At 39.1% G+C, this 19,612-nt stretch overlaps 1 protein-coding gene across 3 annotated transcripts in view; it reads right to left on the bottom strand.

Moving 5' to 3' along the window:
* COL4A6 (collagen type IV alpha 6 chain) overlaps positions 1-19,612 on the bottom strand; it is a 140,860-nt gene that overhangs the window by 54,469 nt on the left and 66,779 nt on the right. The gene's annotated exons all lie outside the window — the stretch shown is intronic.

Here is a 19,612-nt window from a genome sequence, read left to right as displayed (position 1 = left end):
AAAGATATGGAATGGAGGAGGAAGTAAAAAAAAAAAAAAAAAAAAAAAAAAAATCCTTCTCCTTTCAATTCTCCTCTACACTCATGCGCATTGTAGTGTGTTTCCCTTCTATTTCCCTAACTTCTTAAAACAGCAGAAGGAATGCAGCTCCCTGCTGCAAGTGTTTTAGTAATCTCAGCTGGAGACATACAAAGTCCTGACTCCATGCCTTGGCAGGTAGAAGACTTTACAGTTAATTTAAAAATGCATTTTTACATGTTAGTAATCAAGCAAAGTGAAACAAACTGTAATTGATTTTAAAAATTCTTTTTCCAGGATCATTTTTAGTACCTGTTTAGGCTAAAACATTTTGTCCCATATTCCATGTTTCTTCACTACTGGAGCAGTTTCCTTTTAAAGTGCAGCAGTTCCCCCATGTCACTCTTTCTGTTGTGGTTGTTTCATCCTGGCCTTTTAACTGAGGTCAAGTGCATGTTTTATATTCCATACCTTTTCTGTCTAGACACTGTCCATACCATGCACTTCCAGAGGCACAGACTCCCATCTGAAAAGGCTTTTCTGTTGATTATTTTTAGCTTTCTTCTCTCTGGGCTAATTATCAATGGAATCCTTTATATTGGGAACCATATGATCATAACATTAATCCACAAATCTTCAGTGGTCCTTGGCAACCATACACAACAAGGAACATGTTATGAAAATCACATGCTTTGCTCTCACTTTCAGTCTCAGCTTTAACTTTAATTTCCCATAGTCACAAGCTATGCAGAGTCCTTCAGGCAACATCTCACTTACAAGATATGGGTTGTGGACTGTTTACCTCAAGGCAAACACATCAGTGGAGAGACATACCCTAAAAATGGGTGTTACAGCCAGCCACCACCCACAAAAGCAACAGCATCCAAGAGTCCACCAAGGTTTCTAGAGAAAACACTGTGAATTCCTCACTTAATTGAATTGCTAACACTTCTGTATTCAATTAGTTTGATTGCCTGGTTAATGACAGTGTTTCACAATGACTGGAACTGATAGGAATTAAAATTTTAGGAGGCTTTTGTTTTGCTCTGTTGCAGGTCACTTTGAGAAATATATCCAGATGAGACAGTAAAGACCAGTAACTACATGTTCTGCTTGTGTTCGGTTCTGCAGCTCTCTGACAGAAGAGTTAAACATTCTCTGTGATTTCAGGGCCCATAAGTAAAAAACTGTCTTTTGCCTTAGTGCCCTACAAGAAAGATTTTAACAGCACTTGAAGATTTTGTCCAGTGCCTTAGAGTGTCACTAAACCATAAAGACACAGTAAAGTGCTTCTAATCTCTCTGATAATGTGATTATGCCATGATAATCAGGATCTCAAGAATTCCTACTGTTTCTTTTGAAGTCTATGTGGATGGAAATCATGTTTTCTATGCTGAAACAAAGGACTTGCCTCCACTGCTAAAAAAGCAGCATTTTTCGTCATTCGGTAGCACTCCCATGAACTGTCCCAAGATAAAAACATTACAAAGAGCAAGCATTGTGGTGTGCAGGAGCAATTCCAGGATAAAAGCAAAATGAAGACTCAGGTTTTACCACAAGGTAAACTTACAGCGTTCAACACCAGGTGGAACTACTGTTTGACCTCAATCAGTTTACCTTATGGCAAAAAGTTAAGTACCTAGTCTTTACTATGCTTTGACATCAGGATTGCTCTTACTTATCCAAAGGATAACAAGAGTAACACATGTCTCAGCAGTTAAGATGAGCTTAAACATAAAATGTGGATTACATCAAACAGAAACTACAGCGAATGAACAGACCTCCCTATTTTCAATCTCTATTGTTCAATATATATAGTCCAGTAGCCTGTAGAAAAGCCATTAGTAATGCAAACAGTATCATTTTGGTTTCCTGGCTGCGTGACAACTGTTTTTAAAAAGATGAAAAACTATAGAATGCTCATAACACCAAGCAAGGACAAAGTCTATGAAATTACTGTCTTGTGAATTTTTCTCAAATGCCCACTAGAATTTCATATATTTGAAAACCACGACCTGCATTCTCAAACATATTCGTGCACTAGACTTCTACTACACAAGCAGCACTAAATGAGATGCCTGTCCCACTGTGATTAATATGATGCTGGTAAAAAATGGCATTATTTCTTGATATACCATGGGATTTCCACAGATAATTTCAGGATTTTGACCAAGTCTGTGCCACAAATTCAATGTGAGTCATATGCATCTCTGTTATGTGCTTAGCCATTGCAAACCATAAAAAATACAGAGATGCCTCATATATTCAGGTTTCCATTCTTGATGTGTGGTAACCAAGAGGAAAAAATGGCTGGGATAGGAACCTCCCATTGCTTCTGAATCACCACACTGCAGAAGGTGCTAAAACAAAATGGCCTGAAAATATAATTTGCTGACAGCGTCTTTCAAGATGGAAAAGGTTCTGCAACATGTGCCTTCTTCCCTCCACCCTTTTAATTCACCTGCATCCCAGGGTGTCATGAGGAAAGGCCAGTATGGTGGGTAATGATGGGGCCTCTCTACTGCTACACAATCAAATACATCACAGTTTCTCTATTGTCCCTACCCCTTTTGCTAACTCTAATACCCCACATAAATTTTCGCCCACTGAAGCAGAGCTGCTACACATAGCATTGCAAATTCCAAACATTCTTTTTTTCCCATTGCCTCTGTGAGCTTGGAGAATAAAGTACAAATCTATTTTATTGGTCACTGTGCAAAGGACACATGTGGCAGTGGTATGGAACCACTGGACATGCCCCTTATTTCAAGGACAAAAAATAATACAAGTGCTTATTTACTTGGAGGACATTTCTACTTAGCCTCACTCACTGGCAAATACTAGCTCAGGGATTCATCAGCAAAAAGGGATACTGGAACTCGCAAAGCGATATAAGTTTAGCAGAACTAGTACTGATCAGGCGGGGAGGAATTAATCCCTACTTCAGTCAGTAAATTCGTAGTCTGCCATATTACAAGCAGCAAAGCATTATTATTATTTTTATAAGCAAAATTAAGGTCCAGTGTATGAAAAGAGCAACTGAATTTAAAAACGTTCAAGTTTTCTCAAACTAACACATAGTTCTTTCTCTACGAGAATTCAGTGACCACATTTTGAGTAAGGGTCTTATTCATACTCTCTATTTCTTCATCCATTTTATCCCCCATAAACAATGTTTTATCGACACAAAAAATTGCTAGTAACAAAGATTTACTTCACAAACAAATGCTTTGGAGTCTGAAGCATCTTATACTCCGTTGATTACATTAGGGCAAACCAAAGAGCCAACCATTAAACCATTATGGCCCTAAAAATGTATGTTCTTATATACTGCATACACTAAGAAGAATCTAGCCCAAAACTTTCAAGGAAGATCTATGTACCCGATTCCCATGTTGTACAGGATAGCCTGCGCAAGGGACTGATCCTTTGAGATGCTCTTTCATGCAGGCAAATGGCATTACCCATTTAAATATCATGGCCATTCTCTCTGATCAGGGATGCCACATTAGAAAAGGGGATACACAGCTTGCGCCAAACTCACATGAAGTGTCTGTAAGTGATTTGTTGATGCAAGGCAGCAGTGTCCATTAGTGAGTAGCATGACCTTGGGCTAACCACTTCTACTTTCTACCTCCATTGCCTCCCTTCCCCTCCTCACTCTGCCCTGCCTTTGCTGCAAGATTCCTGCAGCAGCCGTTATCTCTTGCTGGATAGACAGTGCCTAGCACAAGAGAGTCCTGGTCTCAACTGGGGCCCCACAGTTCTACAGTAATAATAATAATTACTGATGAAAAACCCTTCACTGTTTTCCTAAATTACAGGTCAGGTATCCAGTGCCCTGCTCACATTCCAGAGTGAGTAATTATTTTCCCTACTGAAAAATGCTTTGTACTTTTAAAGAAAATTATTCTTCAGTTTTTCTTCTAAAAACTTAGGGAAAGTCTTGTTCAAAATGGCTTCTTTATTTCTGTCATATAATTTACTGTTCCTCTACACAGCTTTTCACCTACACAGCATGAGATGAATACACAAAACTGTATATACACACAGAAATAAAGGACCAGAAAAAACATCCTGTGCAACAATCCTACTTCATTCAGCACCTTCCCGAAAATCTCATAATTTTTTTTTCTTTGTTGTTCTCTATTTTTTAAGGAAGGATATCAGAGTAATAATTTTTTTTTAAATTAATTTTTAAGAAAAGAGACAAATTATTCCTGTACCATGTGAAATTCTTTAATATCGTAATTCATTTTAGAAGTTTTCTGTTTATGCAAAGCAGTGCTTGGCATGCTCACACTGCAGACTGTCAAGGCTGCTCTGGTCATCTCAGGAGCAATCTTTTAATGTAGTAATGAGCAACTGCAGGCAGTTTCTCATAATAATTTCCAATTTTAGTTCATGTGATAAACTCTATTTTCAAAAATACTTCTGTTATTTCCACTAAGCCTGACTAGACATGAACGCAAGTAGGAAATCTAGGTGATTAAAAAATGTGTGTGTACATATATAGATATATATATAGTTTTATGCCCTATTTTAAAACTGCTTTAAAAAAGATCAATGAAATTTGATTCCATAAACCATTTGCTTCTTGAATCCTGTATTTCAGTAACATAAAGTTGCAACAGAAGGTTTACCACAGTATAAATACAGAACTGCATATAAACCCTGGACATTAAAAAAAAAAGAAAAATTATATCTTTATTTTTAAATCAGATATTTAAATCTCTGAAAAGTTTGTTCTTTAAAACGTTCAATTTCCAGTTAAAAACTTTCATGGAACATCCTGATCCAATCAATTCCACATATTTGCTATTTCTATTTATAGCACACAAAGAGACCACATACTGTCGTCTTTTTCCCCACCACGGACAATGCCTGGAGTGGCTCAGTGTTAAATCTAAGTAATTATTCCATTTTATACTTCATAACCTTTAAAGAAACTACTTTTTTTTTTTTTTTTCAAGTAAGACAGTCAAAAAGGATGACTTTAACTCAGATTGCTTTTTTGCTTTGATGTACTGAAATGTCCAAGTTAGATAAGAAAGTAAGAGCACATGGAAAGGTTCCAGACCACAGAGAAGACAGATAACATGAAAGTAAGTGAAAGTCACTTGTGGGTTGTAACATCTGTGCGAGATGCGCCGGCTAGGCGATAGCCTTCCTGCGCTGCACTCCAGAGAGGAGGGGATCCACGTGTGACACTGAGTGTCATACAGAATGACGGGCACTACAGAAATGTAAAGATATTATTTGTGGGGATTTTTTAAAATAAAAAACAAGTAGCAGGATTTATGAAGCATAGTGAAGTCTTATGTTGTATTTCAAGTAAATTAATAACTGTTGTATGAAAATAATGAGTTAAAGCTTACTTTTAAGGAGCTACACTATGTATCTGAATAAAATGTTCTTGTCTTTTTCATAATCATCACTCAGAATTATGCCTTCATTTCAGCAGAAACTATGTGAAACAGTTATCAGGGTTTGCAGAGACTATAGATACTGATGAGTTGTGTCCCAGAGTATCACTGCAGCAAAGGTGATCACCCCTGAATCCCCAGCTTAGCCACTGTTTGTTTAAGCTAATTGGCCATGAGGCTCAGGTGATATATAGTCATCTGAGACGAGCTTTTTGCTACCTGCCACAGCAAAAGTGTTTTTTGCTAGCTTAACTGATATCTTTAGGGCCTTTTTGTGTTTTAAACTGGAAGGACAATGCTAGGTTCATACACAAATGGAGAGCAATTCATGTAGACAGCGTACGAGACTGGCAACTGGCACTACTCCTCTGAAATCACGCATCTAAGCCTGACTTACAGGCAACCGAGGAAATGAGGCATGGAGGAGGAGGTGAGTAACAGTAGGCAGGAATCCCTCCCACATCTCATGGAGCTCTGGCATTACATTACACTCATCAACGTTCCAAAAAAATAGGACTTATATTGAAAGGATGGATTACACGATTATGAAATCTTAGCAAAAATGTTGCAGCAAGTGAGGTCTAACTGACTTCAATTCACTTACAAACTAAGCATTTTTTTATTTAACAAAAGAGTATAGTAGAGCCAAAGGTTTGAATGGTTTATGAGATTTTATGGTCTTTTGCAACCTCAGTTCATCTCCTCTCCCTCAAGTCTTTGGTGCCTAATCTCTAAAAAATGTTTTAGAAAGCCTTTACAGTTCCCCGACCTGTTCACATAGGACAGCAGCTGTCATAACATTTTCCTGCCCTTTACTGAGGGAAGGGCATTTCAGAATATTGTGTACATCTCTTGACAGCAGCACAAGTCCTGAGCTGAATTTTCATACAAAAGAATTAGTTCTTTCAGAAGAAAACACAGGGTTGCTGTAGGACTTCTCTCCATTTTCCTGATGGCTGTAAAGGAAAGTAGACAAGGTAGCACAGGCAAAGCATTTTTTTTCCCCAGAATGCACACATGTCGTCTCTGGGGAGAGCACAGCAGTAGAAAAGGACCAAATAATGACTCCTCAGCAGTCAGTCCCCAAAACAGGAGACGGGTCGAATGAAAAGAGAGGGTCATAGCCCCTGACTCTACTGGCTTTGGTTGCAGGGCTTTTCTCTAACCAGACTGATCTGCAGATGCCACTGGTTCTGTTGCCAACTACTTTTTGCCCCTTACAGGCCAGTAAAGCCTTTTCGGTGATACAGAACAGCAGGTGTCTACACCACTATTGCTCTAGCAAAGGATCAGCTAACTGGTTATAATTAGTTTTCATGTTTATTGAAAACTGTGTAAATGAAAAGAATAATTGAAATTGCTTCATTCCCAAGTAACCCATAGTGATATGCTGCACACAAGTGTGACCTGCAAAGGATGGCAGCCCACAATTACTGCCAGCTTCGCTTTGCTTTCTTCTTCTTCAGCCTTACTATCCTTACTTCTGGCAGTACTTTTATTGTCCTCAGAAATACTTTGCAGTCTGCTTTTACATTTTGTGTTTAAAGTTGTCTCTTACTCAATAACTTGTTTGTTTCGATCAGACAATCAAATGGGATCACTTGGGTTTATCTCGTATTTTAATCGTTTCTATATGTTGCTTTTCACATGACAAACAATATGGATGAACTTCAGACACACACTGGGGTTTATTAACTGAGCTTATACAATTTCCAAGACCTGGCTACAGGCATTACAGTATGTACTGTGTATATATATACAATCTGTATGGATATATACAGTCTCTCCAACAGATTTGCTAAGATCAAGCATACTATTTTTCACAAACCATTTAAAGGGGTTTTACCTAACTCATTACTGAGGAAGATGCCACACTAATTATAGATATTAGACGAGTCCCTTGGGACAAACTGATATTGAATCATAATGACTTCATGGGCAGTCACATCAGGACTGCCCATAAAACCACAGCTTCTGACTCTCCTTAAGATACACCCTACAACACACAACTTTTTCAGAGATCTGCTGTGGGCTCATGAGGAAAGAGGAGCATGCAGTGTTGTGTTATTTTCCCTTCCACTTATCGCCAGCACTCTACAGAACAAACCAAAAAAAGCCTGACGTGCTTCTGAAGAACTGTTTAAGTGAACAGCTACAATGAACTTTTTGCTACCTCCCCCTCTGGCTGGCATTTCCAAGCTGCCTTCTTCGTGGACTAAAGTGACAGAAGATTCATTGTTGCAAAAAAATGTTGTCAGTAGAAAATTAGCTGTATTAAGTAGTGTACTGAACAAGTGAAATCTTGCCAGAGTCAGGCCTGTTAAGACTATTAAAGGGACATTGTATCTAGAAAGGCAGGGAGGGTTCAGCCACATGCTGAAGCCAAACAGACTCCAAACCTCCTCAGGGTCTGCTGTGTCCAGATCTGTTAATTTGCTCTGGGCTCCTGTCCAGTTCTTTCTTTTACAACAAACCCAATTTTCAAATTTCTAATTCCCCTTGCAAGCAAAGGCTGTGAAAAGTTAGTGTTTCCTCAGAGACAGAACAGGGACGTGGGCAGGGATTAGATCTAGCAGGAAGAGACTGTCCATACCAGCATTTTCCCAGCACAACTATTCCTTAGCAGATAGGATGGTTTCATCTTCCCTGTTGCACTGAGGGGCAGAGCCGCTGACTTTCATGCATCCCACAAAGGCACTGGCTATGAAAGTCCAGGCTGTGCATTGAGAAAGCGGCAGTGCACCTCTCTCAGAAGCAAATGAGGGGGAGGAACTGCACATCTCAGTGGGCAACTCTTTTACACACAGAATTCTCTGTCCATCAGCCTCTACAGCAGCCAACGAGAGCTGAGGGATTTTGAAAATGGAAGACTGAGATGGGAAAGAAGGAAACAGGGAACTGGTAATTAAAAGGTCAAAAGAATGTCTCAGCTGGCTCACAATTTCTAATACTACATTATAACTACATTTGACTACTTTTTCTGCCTGGGAACTGGAAATCAAGCGCAGTCATGTCCTGCTCCCCCAATAACACAGAGATAGGGAGATAACTCAGAGGCAAGGAATGGACCCAGAAGCATGAGACAAAAAGACTGAAAAGGAGTTACATATCAGTGGATGATACACAGTTTTCCATTTCCCTCATGCTGTGGGAACAGAGAGTGTCCTCTTGCACCAGAACTTCCCCAAACATGACATTCAACCAGTAAAGGAAGGAACGAGGATGAAGAAACCAGTAACGAAAAAACAAAAAACCCTTGAGGTTTCCATGCGTGGAAACAATTACAGAGCTCTGGTGATCACTTACCTTACATGATGCCTTCTTGGCCTTTCTAAAGGGCCTCATGCTAGACACAAAAAATAGCTCATGAAGCTTTTAGAGAAACTTTGCTCACTGGAGCTATTTATTGCAGTTTCAGCTACAGATAAGCTATTCCCAGCTTTAGTTTCTATCAGCAGCTAAACTAAGTTCCCAGTCTATTTAAATCCTGGCAATTATCCTGGGGAACTCATATCCACAAGATGCATCTAAGACCAGCAATTTAGGAGTATTTTTACAGAAACAGCCACACAGAGGAGAACAACGCAGAGATGTACAAGAACAGTTGCAAAAATGTCAGTTAAAGACTTCTAGCAAAGATTTAATGCCTCTTGCACTTCTAGAGAGAAACAACCCACTAATCAACAAGACCCAGGAAGAAGTTAAAGGGTACCAGTCTTTAGGACAATTATTTCGTGCTCACCAGCTGGGTTCCCTGCTAAACACTGGAGTGGATAGGCAAGATCCTGCCCCAGTTTTTTCCAGGCTAGCAATAGCAATGTTCCTTCCCTTTGGGCAATTTTAGACCCAGATCTGGAGTATGCAGCCTGGGCGAGGCTCATCCATTCCCAGATTGCTGCAATCAAACCCATTTTTAAATCATATTAAAAGGCTGGAGGGGTTTGGTCATTCGAAGAAAATTCACTCAGTGAAGTATCTGTTTACTCTGCATAGATTCAAAAACCTCCAAAATGTTTTCTGCCAGGCAAAGACTTTCAATCTGAATGGGATATTTGGATAGCTCACAAACACTTAGTTCATCACAGCTGCAGGAAACAGTCTTGTCTTTGATTCCAAAGATTTTGTTAGTTTCCACTTGATTTGCTACTTCTACTTTGAAGGTGGCTATCAATGAATTGTATCTGAGCAAAAAGTGATAATGTAGTGTATGACATCTGAAGGGGGACTGATCATTTATTTTCCATGGTAATTACTCTAGAGCAACAACTTCTCTCAAAGAATCATAACTGAGGACCATTTTAATGCAGATATCATATTGATTTGTTAATTGGCAGCTGTAGCTCTACTGAGGGTATTACTCCCCTAGTTTTCACACTTCTTACGGAACTTTCCTGTGTTGCTGTCAATGTTTTCACTGTATTCCAGCTAAAGCAGAAAAAATTACCTTGGTTTAAATGCAGCAAAATTATCAACTAAGAGAACAATCTTCATATTTAACAACTTGCCTTTGAATCTTCATAGAAGTTGTTCAATCTTTTCTTATTACTCTTTGTCTGTCAGCAGATATTCTAACTAGCAATGTGGCTGTACATATCACAGTTTATCTTACTGCATTTTGTAATAATTTATATAATGAGGTGAGTTGGTTGCAGAAACTACTTAAAATACTAACTAAAATAGCACAGATTCATTTTAATATTTGGAATAAAAATAGCTGTGGTTTTTCAGGTGGTAAGTAATATGATAATTAAATAAAAGATGACTTTAACATTTGTCATTGTGTTCTCCACTTCTGCAGAATGTAAAGTGAAACAGAATATGAACAATAGAGATTTGGATCACAAGCATAATATTGGTATTCTAAAAGCAGATTTAAATGCCTGTATCAAATCTTGCCTTTAGGAGTTTCTCTCGATTTGTCTCAAGTTCCTGAGAGAACAAGCTTGTAAGATGCTGAGATAGTTGAATTTAAAATCTGAACCTTTCCTCTAACTTAGCTTGCAATCCAAGTCATAGCCTAACCTATTCTGGACCATGATCTTAAGACTGCTTTTTTTCGCTCACTTTTTTTCATGATGTAACATCTAATTATTCTATTAAATTTCCCTGTTACACAAAAAATGTGTATCTATAAAATTGCCACAAGTAAAGCAATGTTCCAGAAAAACAAACTTGTCTTTTTCCCTTTGTTCTTACTGATGCATTACTTCTGTTCCTTCCCCTGTCCAGTATCCAGTCTTTGCACTATTACAACCAAGTTTTAGTACTTAATACAGTGCAATTCTGAAAGCAAGTCTGAAACTGGCATCTGATATATGCAGCATGGAGCTACCTCTAAGCCCTACTACTGTATCATGTATTAAAATTATTCATCTGATGAATAAAGTAGACTTTTTTGGAACAAACAAACAAACAAACAAACAGAAACCACAAAAAACCAACCCACCCAGCCCCCTTACAAACACAGACATTTTAAAAAATATCCATTTTAGTCACCAGACCATGTTCCACATGCTAAACATTCTGTTTACAAGAGAGAAACACAGCAAAAGTTCTCATTATCCACTAAGGTCATTCAGCCCCAAAGGATGCTTCTAGTTAGAAGGCAGGCGGTGAAAGTAGGCCATTCATAGATCTGTCCAGTAAGGGGTCAGTGGCGAACAATAGATTCTCTGCAAGCAGTTTCCCCTACATTTTGCCTCCCATAGCCTTCCCAGCATGTTCCTGGCACTTCAGAAAGGTCTGAGCGGCTTTCCTTGCACAGGGTTCTGCTAAAAACAAAATTATCTGTTGGAACAGATAATATTAGTCAAGATTTAAAACTCAGATGGGAACCATTTGCTTATTCAAGATAGTAGATTTAGAACAAAAACTCTTCCCAGAGACCTGTTACACAGCAGAGCCGAGGGGAGTTTTGCAAACATGTAAACAATTCACTTTAAAGGGAAAAAATGGAGTCTGTGAATTCTCATCTACACATTGCTTGGAAATATACAGACCAAAGCAGAAGGAGTGGAGGGTAGTAGAGGCCTGCAAATCTACAAACATAACATTTGGCAAGATTCCAGTTATCTCCAGAGGCTGAAGCAGAGCAGGTCCAGGCAAAATTTTACTGCAATGCCTGATAACAAGAAGCACCAGTCAGTCAGTGGCTGGTTTGCTAGGCAGTGTCAGAAAATAAATGGCAATTAGTAAAAACAACTTCAAACCAAAGTCAGGGAGAGAAAAAAAATAGAGGATTTTTCATTTCTCCTAATAAGTGTTGCATATTGATCAAGATAAGGACGGAAATGAACTCTTCACCTACTTGAATTCCCACTGGCTAAGGTATATAGAATAAATGATTAATTCCAATGTTGCTTGTCATCACATAAATTGTATGTTTAAGTCCTTGGACATTTACTACGTGGCTGTATTAACACTCCAAAAAGCTTCATTCATTTGTTGGTATAAACCACACTTCCAGTCTGCTTAATCTTTGACAGACAGGTCTCATTGTCCCCGAAATCCCTTGCTACACAATACAACAAAGACTTAAATGACTCTGTAGGCCTGCCTTGCTACCCACACTGCTCTGCGCTTCCTGCCCATATATCCCTGGAATTCATGACCATGCAGATTACTAAATTACACACTAGGCCAGGGATTAAGCATGGCTCTTTGTATGGGAGCATCTGAGGTCTGGAAGAAGATTTTACCTGTCACGGTCTGTGCTCATTGGGCCTTGATGAGAGACAGAAGGAAGCAGTGCTGCAGAAGATCACAAACACTGGTGTGTGATAATCAGCGATCTGTATATGATGACAGGATAACCTGACTGGTGCTGTCCTGCGCACAGGTCTAGGGAGCTTTAGACAGACAATAACCAGCCCACTATTTCCAAAGCAGCTCAGCAGCTTCTTCCCTCTTAAAATAAAAGGAGAAAACGTTCCCTGTTCTGACAGACGGCAAGCCAGATAATGGCCTTTACTGTATCCAAGCAGAACTGAAATGTCTAAGGGTTAGGAATGTATCCTGCAGTTAAGCAAACATACCAACAAGCCAAAGGAAGGGGTATGGTAGCTCATCAGTTGTTTTAAATTAGCTGCTAATCAAAGCTGGAATTGCTTCTGATTGCTTTCAGAATGCTTAAGAGTTACATATCTGAAAGAAAAAATAAAACCAAGAAAAAAAGTCTTGAAATAACAACATAAATTTAAACACCTCAAGGATATCAAATACCTTTTATCCATATGTACATATAAAAGTCACATTGATTCTCACTTGAAAAATCAGAAGTCTTTAGTAGGCCTTAAACTTGATGTCTAGATAGGACAGAGGAGAGTAGTCTTTACCCAGTTGTAACTTACAGATGGCTAGCAGCTCCAAGGTTTGGCTAAGTCTGTTTATAAGTTCAGTAGTTAAAGAATTACTGTAGCCAGGACAGTATAATGATGGAAAGCAGGAAAAATTGTAGGGAGAGACAGCACATTTTACAAAAACAAGTAGTTTGGCCTTTTTTTTTTTTTTTTAAAAAGATAGTAGGTGTTACCATCTTGTTTGGTTTGTTTGGTTGCCTTCTTTTCAAACTATTCTTCCTTTCAAACAGCAAATGATGACATCTTCCAGTTTTTACCAGTTATGTTGATGTAGCCATACTGGTCTGAAAGATGATATTGCATTTCTCATTGTATTTTGCACTCACTTGGAGCTCAGTGAATGACAGGAATTATCTAAGGCCTGAAAGATACAAAGTTTACAGTGTAGTCACTTTTATTAGTTTGTTTCAGACAGCAAACCCTGCTAACAAAGTACACTGAGTGGGTACCAGTACACCACAATGCAGCGATGCTTTGGTTCAGCATCATCCTATTACATCAAAGAGTAGGGTTGCTACATGTCAACATGATGACATGTCATTTTAGAGGAACCAAAACTGCCTCAGATCTGCAAATAGCCTCCTAGCAGCTCATAAAAAATTGCAAACCCTCAGAAACCCTGGGAGGACAAGCACTGGAAGCGGATCTGGTCTGCACAGACTCAGCAGGACTCTTTGGAAGTTGCTGCCAGTGCTCCTTTTGCAGCCAGAACAGCCACTGTTGAGCTACACAAACTACTCTAAGCCCTTTCCCTAGAGCCATCAGCTAGGGAACAATCATTAGACTGCTGTTTGAGAAAAATAAGCAAAGCATACTTTAAACAAATAGAGAAAAAAGAATCCTCTATTGATCACTGCTACAAACTGGCTTTGTATTTCCCTTGTTCATGAAGTGACTCCAATTTCAGTTAAACCACAGCTATCTGCAGCAATGTTTTTCCATAGGATATTTTTTTAAAGCCTCACACCATGCTATATTTGCATAGAGTGCAATAAACTGTGCCCTCAGCCACACACATACATACCAGCCCCCTTCAGACGCTAGACTAAGTTGTTCATAAACCCCATAGGTATTTATAACAGCCTATCTTTTAGCCAGCAAGAACAGCAAAACAGTGAATATGAGTTAATGCATTCTTTGTATCTGGATCTCTGAATAAACATTCACTTCTATGGAGTTTTAGATCATTTGAAGACTCCAGTGTCTTTTCACTTACATCAATACAGACAAATAATGACTCCAGTGAAGTACAGCCCTGATGTCAGAGACAGAAGAATCAGGCCCAATATGCATCACTCCTTCACTGCCATTGCTCTTGCCAACACAGCTGATCTTTGCTTGGCTGAATCAGCGTCAGCAGAAATGTTGTCTTACATCTGCCACTGGCTGGAAATGCCAGCTCTGCAAGTGTCTGTCGACCAAAGCCTAAGTGGAATCATGCAACTGAGGAAGGCTAAAGGGTCAAGGCTTAAAAGTAGAATGAAGGAAAAGGAATCTGAGAAATAAAAGAAAGGAGATAATGGTAAGAAATACAGAGGAGGCACAGCTATACTGCCCACCTTCAGTTTGCAGCACAGACTGAAGAGTACACACAAGGGAAGCCCATAAAAGTCAACAAACAGTCCTGCATGTAGGGTAAGGTGAAGTGTCTCAACTTCTCGTAAGGAAATGGACAGTGTCCTTGCTTGCACCATGAAACTAAGCACTGAGGATGTGCATGGGAGACTCTTGCTAGTTAGTTTTTATGTCAAATCTGGTGGCCACCTCCCTGCTTTTACTATTGCTCCAAATGATAAAGCCAAGAAACAGGCACACAAATGCTAAATGGCAGTTTCACAGGTGGTCATGGGAAAGGCAGGCTGCAGAACCTGGGTTTCATTTTCCCAGCTCTCACAGAGGATGTGCCCAAGCACAGGACTTGCATCCTGAACACTGGGATTTTGCTTGAGTCTCAAAAGCTGCATCATCTTCTCTTTCCTTTCCAGACACAAAATTTTTCTATTGACACAAGTAACATTGCAGTATCAAAGCTCTTATCTGTCAACTGGAATAACAGCTATTTTATCCTGGGGAAGTGAAATTAACTATCCAGAAACTTCGTCTTTGCTGAACAAAGAGAAGAAAAATACATTTTCCTTATCTTTGTGTTGCTGTATGCAACAGCAAGTGGGGAAGAAATCTGGGGGCACTTTTAGTCTTCAGATCATGATTTACCAGTATCAGATCAGTATTACTTTGTTTGATAGCAGGGTTTTTTTCTCTTTTTCTATCACTACACCACTCTAGTGTTAACAGCTCATGCTGTATTTATTAAAGAAACAACTAACCATTAACACCGACTATTTTCTTTCCCTCTCCACTGAAGCAATATGTGAAGTGCATATCCTTTTCAAAATATCAGCAGCTTCAAACGCTTTTTTTTTGTATCTCCAAGTCCAGCAGCCTTCCATGAAAGCAAGAGAGATCAGATCCCCACCTGTATTTAGCACTTAGCAGGCCAGCGTTCAGAGAGACAATACTGTCTTGAAGATATCATGCACCACTCGCTGTAAGTCTATCTCAATTTTGTGATCTACATACATTCAGCCATCCAATAAGGGTCAAATTAGTGATCTATCTTTCTTTAAATTAAACAAAAGAATGCTAAAACTTGATACGTGCTCTAATGATTAGAAATAGGACATTCCACAGCTTCTTGCGGTGCTTTTATGGCTCCTTAACTCTGCTGAGAGCCTGCATGCTCTGAGAGCACATTCACCTGGTCACGTATGGACAGCTGTATGCTGCCTCATTCCACTCCTAGCCTGGAGTCACCTCGAGGGTAGAAGCCACTTAAATTTATGTGCTTGCCTGAATCAGACTGTACCAACATACTCTGAGACTCCTTCTCTGGCTCATGTCTTATCCTTCAACATTGTTTGTGTGTATACTGGGGATCATTTTATTTTCATTATATTGCAGATCCATTAAATGGATCTTTAAACAGCCCTATTACATCTGCAGTGAACAAGAAGTCCAAATGCTCCACAGTTGAAAGCAAATGGATGAAAATCTAGATCTGCTCTTGTGTCCAGCTACAGTTTGGGACGGTTCCATGGTTTTGTCCCAGCTGTGTGCTTTTCTCCAAACCCCAGTAAATTTAATGCTTAGAAGAACAGTTCTTTGGTGCAGGGCTTTTTTTGTTGTTTATATAAAGTACAACTGATCCTGATGTGTAACTGAGGCCCCAGGCCTTGCTGTACTATAAATACTGAAAACAAGCATCAGACCAAAGAAACTAGAGTCTTTGCACAAATATTCCTTTTAAAATATGAACCATTTGGATGGTGTCTTCCAATTCAGCTGGAAATAGTGTTTTACCTCCCACATTAATATAGCTGTTACAGGACAGATATATTTCTAATTTACCGGAATAATCTGATTCTTCTACAGAGATGGTATAAGAAATCTCTGTAGCATTTGTAGTAGTATGCAAGTTCAATGCAAGGAAAAAGTAATCAAGTGATAAGTAAAAAGAAATTGATTTAAACAAAATCTCTTCTGCAATTAAATTTTCTGGTTAGGTTTCAGCACAGGAGTATTGGGAAATTCTGATATTTTAACACTGATATATCAAGAGAAGAGTATCTCAAACAGTGCATTGTGTGGCAAGAACCATCAAACTTAAACTAAGCGGACAATTTGTAAATATACTTTTTGTTTAGACTGGAATGCAAATTTTATACAGCACATACAACTCTTAAATCTTATCCAAACAAATCCAAGGGAAAAGCAGATTTTAAGAGTACATACCTAGAACTGTAAGTTTCATTTACTTCCAAAACTTGTGCAAAATATTTGGAAATTAATTTAAACATAGGGAACATTAGCTCAGAAAGACTCACCAGAAAAAAGCAAAGCACATTATTAGTCATAACTACATTTCATTAGTTCTTCATCGTGCAAGAATAAGGCTCCTTCACTCTTGGAATACAGTGGTTAAAGCATTAACTCCGTAAAGCTAAAATCAGATCAAATGCTGTATGTTTAACAAAAAAAGAATAAAACCTACTAGTTCTGACAAGCAAGTGGTGCTTGCTATGGTTTTGGAAACCCTCCAAAGTTTGTAACTTGAATAGCTAGTTGTGCTTAGAAAGAATTAGGGTAGGGAGTTTCTGATACGCAGTGGCATTTAGGAGCAAGCAAAGGGCACTAGATCTTAGAAACGTGCGTAAATTTGTTCAGAGACCATTTATATTCAAAGCTGCCCAAGACCCCAGGCCACTGCACTCAAGAGAAACAGTTAATGTTCCTTTACGTTCACATCTCATGGTGAAGTGAGCAGATATTTGCTGAAGGTGAGTGCTGATCAGACAAGCTCTTGCTAGATTTGCAAAATGACTGGACAGCAGCAATGCTTCCAGTGTTGTGCAGACAGAGCAAGATTAGAGAGCACACTGGTGATGGCTTAAAACTAGTGCTCCCCAGTCTCTCTAACATAATGCGCAATGTAGCAAGATTACACATAAATAACTAGCTTTCATTTTGAATAGCTATAGCTTTTGTTCTACAGATCAGCGAAGCTTTTCACTCACACTTTTGTATTTTAAAAAACTTTAAGGTTTTTACATGTTTCTTCAAGTGATACAACTGTTAAACACACAGGCAATCAGTGTTTCAACACCAAGAAACTGGATTATCCTCTGCAAAATAAGTTCAGGCTTTTTTCTGCTTTCTGCCTAGTCAGTGAAACTGTTCTCACACCAGTCTCTACTTCTGGATACCAGATTACATATGTATAGTTACGCCTAAAGATGAAAAGGAAGGCTAGATCTACAGCCTCTCTTAAAAAAAGAAAAGGATGCTTTACATAGCCAGCACAGGACCCTGTTCATTTACATTTTTTTAGACAGATCTAGAGTACCATCACTGAAGCCAGCCAAGTGACTTAATGCTAGCAACTGGTTTTTACTATTGTAAAGAACAGACCTCCAACAAAGCTAAACCAGGAGGAAACTCTGGTATTTCTCTGATATTTCTGATACTTGTCTATCTTAGAAGGGTAGGAATGCAGCAGAACCAGAGTGAAATTAAGATCTGGTATTCACCAATATTTTGATAATCACAACTTCAGAAATGTACTTCTAGAACTGATACTTCTCCATTTAAAACTCTCCTGTCATATACTCACTAATTCAGTGAGCTCTTAATCTTTACTTTGGAAAGCTGAAGCAAACTTCCCTTAAGACCTCACTAAAACCCAGGTGTTCTGGATCTTCCCAGTACAACTATACTATGAGGTGCAAAGTAAACAGTCTAGTCCATGTATAAATATTTAATAAGACGCTTGCATCTGGAGCAAAATGGAGCTAACTTAGTGTTCCCTATTTATAACATAAACAGATTTGCATGACACAGTGTTAGTACAAACTTTCCTTGACTATAAACATTTGCTGATGTATTTCACCAATAACGTAATGTATAGGAACAGAGGAAGGATTTACTCTAAAGAGTGCATGTGGATAAGATCCAATTTTGCGACCTCCTCTCACCTGACAGTGCCTTTTCCTGAAACTCTTGAGACAAGTTTCCTGTGCAACATGCTCCTTTCTACTGGCAAAGATGAACATGACCCCAGTATAAAGTCAATGGCAGACACCAAGAGAAGATGCAGTTGTGGTTCATGTATCCCCACACAAAACAGGTGCTACCACGCTCATGATACTCTGCTTGTTGAAGGACTGGCTCACCAGCCACTTCAAACAAGGACTTGCAAGTCAGATTTCTTAAAACTAAACAACTTCAAACATGTTTGCTAACTGCCTGAAGAAAAGTTTGTTCTGAAGACCTAATCCTGCAAGGTCCTGATTGCCCTCAGCTTTTGTTCATGTTTCCATGTCTTCAGCGAGGCTGTCAATGGTACGACCAGATTTGGGTCTGACTGACAACTAATGCAGATGACACAAGCAATGGCAGGAAAAGCGGGCCATTTTAGCTTCCTTCTCCCACTCTTTGTATTTACAATGCAAGCTTGAATGTCTCCCTACAGCTCTTCTTGTTTACAACACTGAGAACTCACATACCTAGAGACTCTCATTTCAGGACCTGAGTTAGAGTGCAAGCTAACTTAGTACCAGCACCTCTGGAAAGCTTCTCCTGAGCAACCTGGTTGTATTCAGCTATCAGTGTGGACTCAACGTTATCTAGCTGAACCAGTTGCTATCTTTGCATGAGGGGTGACCACAGAGCGTATTGTCCTCAATGCTGTAGGGAAGGAAATAAAATGTTCCTTGGTAAGAGGGAGAGTGACAGCAGAAGCACACACTGAATTGGCAGGGATATTCAACTGGGAGATCTCATCAGAATGCAAGAAGTGAGGAGTCCTTCCACTTACTGAAGGTGACTGGCACAAGGGGCACTCCTTGGTCACTGTTTCTTCAGAAGAAATGAAATAGCTGTGCCTCTCACAACAGGCCAGCAGAAGACCAATGATATTAACAGACCCAAATCCCATTACTATTGGGAACAAGGAACTTAATTCTATTCAATTTCAGAACCCTTCTTAGATAGTTCTGAAAAAAATCTCAGCCTAAAGTCACAACAAATATTTGCTAAAGACAATTCAGATGGGACCAAGAGCAGCCAAAAATTTTGAGGTATTAAAAATGTACTGTTTCCTCCCAGAAGGAACTTCTCATTCCTGTGTTACTCTCCTTCAGGAAGAGACCACTGAAAGGTGAGTGCAATACATTTCCTCCCCCATCTCTTGTATTAATTCTATTCATATTCTATAAAATCAGACCATTTTTGTGCAACCTTGTGATTTGAGAC

The sequence above is a fragment of the Haliaeetus albicilla genome, chromosome 23, assembly GCF_947461875.1.
Source record: "Haliaeetus albicilla chromosome 23, bHalAlb1.1, whole genome shotgun sequence".
In the NCBI taxonomy this organism is placed as follows: Eukaryota; Metazoa; Chordata; class Aves; order Accipitriformes; family Accipitridae; genus Haliaeetus; species Haliaeetus albicilla.
This window is presented reverse-complemented; position numbering and strand designations above follow the sequence as displayed.